Source organism: Triticum aestivum, chromosome 1B (genome assembly GCF_018294505.1).
Source record: "Triticum aestivum cultivar Chinese Spring chromosome 1B, IWGSC CS RefSeq v2.1, whole genome shotgun sequence".
Lineage (NCBI taxonomy): Eukaryota > Viridiplantae > Streptophyta > Magnoliopsida > Poales > Poaceae > Triticum > Triticum aestivum.
In genome coordinates, this window is record NC_057795.1 from 68,293,548 (window position 1) to 68,302,005 (window position 8,458).

Consider the following 8,458-nt stretch of genomic DNA (forward strand, 5'->3'; position numbering starts at 1 on the left):
GCTAGGCTCATCAAGTTAACCTAATGTTTTTGCATGTGTAAAACTGTCTTACACCCGTTGTATGTGAACGTAGGAATCTATCACACCCGATCATCACGTGGTGCTTCGAAACGATGAACTTTAGCAACGGCGCACAGTTAGGGGGAACACTTTCTTGAAATTATTATAAGAGATCATCTTATTTACTACCGTCGTTCTAAGTAAACAAGATGCATAAACATAATAAACATCACATGCAATTATATAGTAGTGACATGATATGGCCAATATCATATAGCTCCTTTGATCTCCATCTTCGGGGCTCCATGATCATCTTCGTCACCGGCATGACACCATGATCTCCATCATCGTGTCTCCATGAAGTTGCTCGTCAACTATTACTTCTACTACTATGGCTAACGGTTTAGCAATAAAGTAAAGTAATTACATGGCGTTAAATCATTAACACGCAGGTCATACAATAATTAAGACGACTCCTATGGCTCCTGCCGGTTGTCATACTCATCGACATGCAAGTCGTGATTCCTATTACAAGAACATGATCTCATACATCACAATATATCATTCATCATTCATCACAACTTTTGGCCATATCACATCACAAAGCAATTGCTGCAAAAACAAGTTAGACGTCCTCTAATTGTTGTTGCATCTTTTACGTGGCTGCAATAGGGTTCTAGCAAGAACGTTTTCTTACCTACGAATAACCACAACGTAATTTGTCAACTTCTATTTACCCTTCATAAGGACCCTTTTCATCGAATCCGCTCCAACTAAAGTGGGAGAGACAGACACCCGCTAGCCACCTTATGCAACTAATGCATGTCAGTCGGTGGAACCTGTCTCACGTAAGCATACATGTAAGGTCGGTCCGGGCCACATCATCCCACAATACCGCTGAAGCAAAATAAGACTAGTAGTGGCAAGAAAGTTGACAACATCTACGCCCACAACAGATTTGTGTTCTACTCGTGCAATAGAGAACTACACATAGACCTAGCTCATGATGCCACTATTGGGGAACGTTGCATAAAATAAAAAAATTCCTACGTTCACCAAGATCAATCTATGAGTTCATCTAGCAACGAGAGAGAGGAGTGCATCTACATACCCTTGTAGATCGCGAGTGGAAGCGTTCAAGAGAATGGGGTTGAGGGAGTCGTACTCGTCGTGATCCAAATCACCGGAGATCCTAGCGCCGAACGGACGGCACCTCCGCGTTCAACACACGTACGGTCAGCGTGACGTCTCCTCCTTCTTGATCCAGCAAGGGAGAAGGAGAGGTTGAGGAAGAGAGCTCCAGCAGCAGCACGACGGCGTGGTGGTGGTGGAGAGGCAGTACTCCAGCAAGGCTTCGCCAAGCTCTTAACGGAGGAGGAGAGGTGTTGGGGAGGGGAGGGGCTGCGCCTTGGATGTTGTGTGCAGCCCTTCCCTCACCCCTCTATTTATAGGGGAAGGGGGAAGGGGGCCGGCCCCCTCTAGATGAGATCTAGAGGGGGGCGGCGGCCAAGGGGAGGGGGCTTGCCCCCAAGCAAGGGGGGCACCCCCACTAGGGTTTCCCCCCAACCCTAGGCGCATGTGCCCAAGGGGGGGATGCGCCCAGCCCTCCAGGGGCTGGTTCCCTGCCCACTACGGCCCATGAGGCCCTCGGAGAGAGGTGGCCCCTCCCGGTGGACCCTCGGAACCCCTCCGGTGGCCCCGATACAATACCGATAAGCCCTCGAACCTTTCCGGTGACCGTATGACAACTTCCCATATATAAATCTTCACCTCCGGACCATTCCGGAACTCCTTGTGATGTCCGGGATCTTATTCGGGACTCCAAACAACATTCGGTAATCACATACAAGTCTTCCTAATAACCCTAGCGTCACCGAACCTTAAGCGTGTAGACCCTACGGGTTCGGGAATCATGCAGACATGACCGAGACAGCTCTCCGGCCAATAACCAACAGCGGGATCTAGATACCCATGTTGGCTCCCACATGTTCCATGATGATCTCATCGGATGAACCACGATGTCGAGGATTCAAGCAACCCCGTATACAATTCCCTTTGTCAATCGGTACGTTACTTGCCCGAGATTCGATCGTCGGTATCCCAATACCTCGTTCAATCTCGTTACCGGCAAGTCACTTTACTCGTACCGTAATGCATGATCCCGTGACCAGACACTTGGTCACTTTGAGCTCATTATGATGATGCATTACCGAGTGGGCCTAGAGATACCTCTCCGTCATACGGAGTGACAAATCCCAGTCTCGATCTGTGTCAACCCAACAGACACTTTCGGAGATACCCGTAGCATACCTTTATAGTCACCTAGTTACGTTGTGACATTTGGTACACCCAAAGAACTCCTACGGTATCCGGGAGTTACACGATCTCATGGTCTAAGGAAAAGATACTTGACATTGGAAAAGCTCTAGCAAACGAACTACACGATCTTGTGCTATTCTTAGGATTGGGTCTTGTCCATCACATCATTCTCCTAATGATGTGATCCCGTTATCAATGACATCTAATGTCCATAGTCAGGAAACCATGACTATCTGTTGATCAACGAGCTAGTCAACTAGAGGCTCACTAGGGACATATTGTGGTCTATGTATTCACACACGTATTACGATTTCCGGATAATACGATTATAGCATGAATAAACGACAATTATCATGAACAAGGAAATATAATAATAATCCTTTTATTATTGCCTCTAGGGCATATTTCCAACAGAGAATAGTTCTGTTAGGGGTTCCTTTCCCTAGGAGGCATGCCCTAAAGTGCATGTCCGGACTGCAAAAAAAGCAGAAAAATGTCTGGGGGCAGAAAAATGGGTATTAAATCGTCTTTTTGTTCACCGATCGAATATTCCCTTAAGAACGCTAGCTTTCGGCTTCACCCAGTCTGAGGTACACATCCGGCTGACCCGGTAGTAACAATCGCAGAGGTGCTCCCTTTACCACCTAGCCGAACAATCGGGAATGTAGGGGTAAGCACAGGAGCCAAGCAACCCAGCTTGGCCAAAACTTAAGTCATATCGATGCATATAATGGTGAATAAAAGGTACATGCGGAAGTGTGACACATGTGTTGGGCATAAAGCCCGTATAAATAAGCTTATGTTAAAGAAGCCCCCAGGTATAATGAGCGCGGATAGCACGTCAAGTGTGTGCGAACAATGCGCAAACAAGCTTTCAAAGGCTGTAATAGAAAAGGAGGGAGAAGGAGAGAAACAGAAGAAAGTTAATATGTAAAGTATAGACGGAGGAAGGAGACGAACTCAGAATCCGGCGCTAGGCGTAGAATCTTCGGAGACGGGCTGCGTTCCATGGGTTCGGCTCGAGTCGGTTATCCGATGCATCCCGCAGACGGTACGCTCCTCCGGTCAGGACTTGGTCGATGATAAAGGGACCTTCCCATTTGGGCTTGAGTTTGTCCTTTTTCTTGTCCGGCAGGCGTAGAACTAACTCGCCAATGTTGTAAGTTTTGGCCCGTACTTCTTTGCTTTGATATCTTCGAGCTTGTTATTGATAGAATGCGGAACGGGCTTTTGCCATGTCACGCTCCTCCTCCAATATGTCCAAACTATCCTGCCGATCGAGCTCGGCTTCTCTTTCTTCGTACATGCGCACGCGAGGTGAGTCATGAATTATGTCGCAGGGCAGAACTGCCTCTGCGCCGTATACCATAAAGAATGGTGTAAATCCGGTGGTGCGATTCGGAGTGGTCCGGAGCCCCTAGAGTACGGAGTCAAGCTTCTCTACCCAGTGCGTGTTAGATTCCTTGAGGGACCGCACTAGTCTGGGTTTGATGCCGCTCATGATTAGACCATTTGCTCGCTCTACTTGACCGTTAGTTTGAGGGTGATAGACTGAAGCATAGTCGAGCTTGATGCCCATGTTTTTGCACCAGAGTTTGACCTCGTCGGCCGTAAAGTTCGTGCCGTTATTAGTGATGATGCTATGGGGGACGTTGTAACGGTGTACGACCCCTAATATGAAGTCTATCACCGGTCCAGATTCGGTCGTCTTAATAGGTTTGGCCTCTATCCATTTGGTGAATTTATCCACCATGACCAGTAGGTATTTTTGCTTGTGGGTTCCTTCTTTAAGGGGTCCAACCATGTCAAGCCCCCAGACCGCGAAGGGCCAGGTTATGGGTATAGTTTTGAGGGCGGTGGGTGGCATGTGGCTTTGATTAGCAAAGAGTTGGCAACCGACACATCATTGGACTAAGTCGTGAGCATCTGCCCGGGCCGTTGGCCAATAAAATCATGTGCGGAAGGCCTTGCCTACAAGGGCCCGGGCCGTGGCGTGGTGCCCGCCGAGTCCGACATGAATTTCAGCCAGAAGATTCCGCCCTTCCTCTTTGGAGATACACCTTTGAAGGACTCCGGTTGTGCTTTTCTTGTAAAGCTCTCCCTCATGGACCTTATAGGCTTTAGATCACCGCACTATGCAGCGGGCCTTGTTTTGGTCCTTGGGAAGTTCCTGCCTGGTTAGGTAGGCTAGGAATGGTTCCATCCACGGGGCAATGACTGCCATTATTACGTGTGCTGAAGATGTTACTTAGTTGGCAGAACCACCAATTGTGTCAGAATGTTCGGTGTCCGGCAGTGCGGTTGGGTTTGGGTTGTTATTTTCGGATTCCCCCTCCCATAGTACAGATGGCTTGAACAGCCTCTCTAGGAAGATGTTGGGAGGGACGGCATCGCGCTTTGCGCCAATGCGCGCCAATACGTCTGCTGCCTGGTTGTTATCCCGGGCTATATGGTGAAATTCGAGCCCTTCAAACCGAGCTGACATTTTTAGAACGGCGTTGCGATAAGCTGCCATTTTCGGATCCTTGGCATCGAAGTCTCCATTTATTTGGGATGTCGCAAGGTTTGAATCCCCACGCACCTCTAGGCGTTGAATGCCCATGGAGACTGCCATCCGGAGGCTGTGTAGAAGGGCCTCGTATTCGGTTGCGTTGTTGGAGTCCGTATACATTATCTGGAGTACGTATTGAACCGTATCTCCGGTTGGGGACGTCAAAACGACGCCAGCCCCCAGACCAGCCAACATTTTGGAGCCATCGAAGTGCATTATCCAGTTGGAATATGCACCGTACTCTTTGGGGAGTTCGGCTTCAGTCCATTCGGTGACGAAGTCGGCCAAAACTTGCGACTTAATAGCTCGCCGTGGCTTATAGGTTATGTCAAACGGGAGGAGCTCAATGGCCCATTTGGCAATTCGGCCCGTCGTGTCGCGGTTGTTTATAATGTCGTTAAGAGGTACTTCGGAGGCTACTGTTATCGAACACTCTTGAAAGTAGTGTCACAGCTTTCGGGATGCCATGAACACCGTGTACGCTATCTTCTGATAATGCGGGTATAGTGACTTGCATGGAGTCAGCACAGTGGACACGTAGGAAACTGGTTTTTGAAGGGGGAACTTGTGTCCGTCCATTTCTCGTTCGACAACGAGCACCGCGCTCACCACTTGATGAGTTGCCGTGATATATAATAGCATTGGTTCGCCTATGTTGGGCGCGGCCAGGACCGGGTTTGTTGCCAATATGGCTTTTATTTCTTTGAGTCCGGTCGTGGCGGCATCCGTCCACTCGAAGTGTTCGGTGCGTCGGAGGAGGTAATAAAGGGGTAATGCCTTTTCTCCTAAACGGGAGATAAAGCGGCTTAAAGCCACCACGCATCCCGTCAATTTTTGTATTTGTTTGAGGTCATTTGGGATATCTAATTGTGACAGAGCTCGGATCTTGGCTGGGTTTGCTTCAATTCCTCTACCGGATACAATGGAGCCCAAGAGCTTTCCGGCTGGTACACCGAAAACACATTTTTCCGGTTAAGCTTAATGTCATATGTTCGGAGATTATCGAACGTGAGCCTCAAGTCGTCTACTAGAGTTTCGACGTGCTTGGTTTTGACGACCACATCGTCTACGTATGCCTCCACTGTTTTGCCGATCTGGTTTTCTAGACATGTCTGAATCATGCGCTGATATGTTGCGCTGGCATTTTTGAGCCCAAAGGGCATTGTGTTGAAGCGGAATGGGCCGTATGGGGTGATGCATGCCGTTGCGGCCTGGTCGGGCTCTGCCATCTTAATTTGGTGGTAGCCTGAGTATGCGTCGAGGAAACACAATAAGTCGTGTCCTGTAGTAGCGTCGATAATTTGATCGATGTGGGGGAGTGGGAAAGGATCCTTTGGGCAAGCCTTGTTGAGGTCCTTAAAATCGACACATAGGCGCCAGGATTTATCCTTCTTTGGTACCATCACCAAGTTTGCTAGCCAGTCCGGATGTTTTATATCTCTGATGAATCCGGCCTCCAATAATTTGGCTAGCTCCTCTCCCATGGCCTGTCTCTTGGGTTCGGAGAAACGCCGAAGAGCCTGCTTGACTGGCTTGAATCCTTTTAGGATGTTTAGGCTGTGCTCGGCCAGCCGGCATGAGATTCCTGGCATGTCTGAAGGGTGCCAGGCAAAAATGTCCCAATTTTTGCGTAGGAATTCTCGTAGTGCGGCGTCTACATCAGGGTTTAATTGTGCCCCAATGGAGGCCGTTTTTGTAGGGTCCGTTGGATGGGCTTGGAATTTGACTGTTTCGTCCGCTGGTTTAAATGAGGTGGACTTGGATCTCTTATCGAGTGTCACATCGTCCCTATTCACCGTGGAGCGCAGCGCAGTGAATTCCTCGGACGCTAGGGCTTCGGATAGTGCCACAAGGGCCAGTGCGGCTGTCTTATTTTCGGCGCGGAGTGCTATGCACGGGTCACTAGCAAGAGTGATGATTCCGTTGGGCCCGGGCATTTTGAGCTTCATGTACCCGTAATGGGGTATAGCTTGAAAAATTGTGAATGCCTCTCGCCCTAATAAAGCGTGATATCCGCTGCTGAACGGGGCCACTTGGAACGTGACCTCTTCGAACATGTAATTATTTGGCGTGCCGAACACCACATCCAGTGTGATTTTTCCTGTACAGCATGCTTCCCGTCTGGGGATTATTCCTCTAAAGGTTGTGCTGCTTCGCTCAATGCGACTCCAGTCTATTTCCATTTTTCGGAGGGTTTCCTCGTAGATGAGGTTCAATCCGCTGCCATCGTCCATGAGTACCTTGGTAAGGCGAAAGTCGTCCACTATTGGACTGAGGACCAATGCGGCTGGTGCTCGGGTTGTTCGGAATTTAGGTTCGTCACTGGCATTAAAGGTAATAGCCGTGTCACTCCATGGGTTTATTGTTGCTACTTGGTAGACTTCGGCAAGGTTGTGAAGTGTTCGTTTCCGCATATTATTTGATGCGAAAGTCTCGAAGACTGTTAATACCGTACTGGTATCCTTGGACTGGTATTCTGGAGTTAGAAGCTCTTTGCCACTTTTGGCCACCTGCCGTAGTATCCAACATGCTCTAAGGCTGTGAGTTGGAGTGGCACCCTCTGTACTATGAATTTTGCAGGGTCCATTGAGCCATCCTTCTAGTGCGGTTCCATGCCCTATAGAGGGTTTTTGCTTTTTGGTGTTTAACCCAGATGCCTGGCGATAATGCACCCTTTTATTTCGGACTAGGGTTGTATTCAGGGCCGGATTGTCCCAAAAATTGATTTCGGTTTTCCAGGCGCTTTCCATCGCACAGTACTTTCGTGCTATGGACGCTAAGTCAGCGAAGCGTGTAATTTCACGATGACTTACGGCGTTGAGGATTCCCTTGTCCGTGCAATTATTGTAGAAGAATGAAATTGCGTCCTCCTCACGGCAGTCCTTTATCATGTTCATAACCAGGAGGAATCTGGCCTAGTAATGGTGTACTGTTTCTGTGGGCTCTTGCCGGATTTTGGATAGATCGCTTATGTTTGGGTGGGCGGGTGAAATTAAATTCGGAACCCCGTCCACTTTAAAACTCAGGGGCCAAGTAGTTTCCGAACTCGGAAGCTTGGGTTCTTGGATGTTGTCCAATGAGTCTAGCCCGTTGCCTGACTTTAGGTTCAGGGCTTGAGTAACATCCTCCCCTCCGCGGGAATCCGACATGGAGGGGTCGGGAATCCGGACATAGCTAGTCCTTAAGATAGAAGAAGGGTTGCTGTATTGTTCCTCTACCACAGCAACGTGGTGGGTAGCCTAGGGAGAGTTAATATCTCTCAGATCGGGTTTAGGCCCAATCCGATTGTAGTCTGTAGCGACTTCCAGGGCGGCGATGCGATCCAAGAGCTCGTTTAAGGAAGAGAGCTCCATTGGATCCAACTGCTCGGCGAGTTCCGAGCTAACGTGAAGATTGCTTTCGATGACCCGAGAAGTCATCACCGGCGTGGCGGCCGGACAGGCGGTTATAAGGAAACCGCCTAGCCGGAGAGTTTGGCCGATAGCCAAAGCTCCTTTAGCAACAGTGCCGTCTTTAAAGACAGGATGAGGCATCCTTCCTGATAGCGACGGCATAGAGGAACTCTCAATGAAAGCACCAATGTCGGTG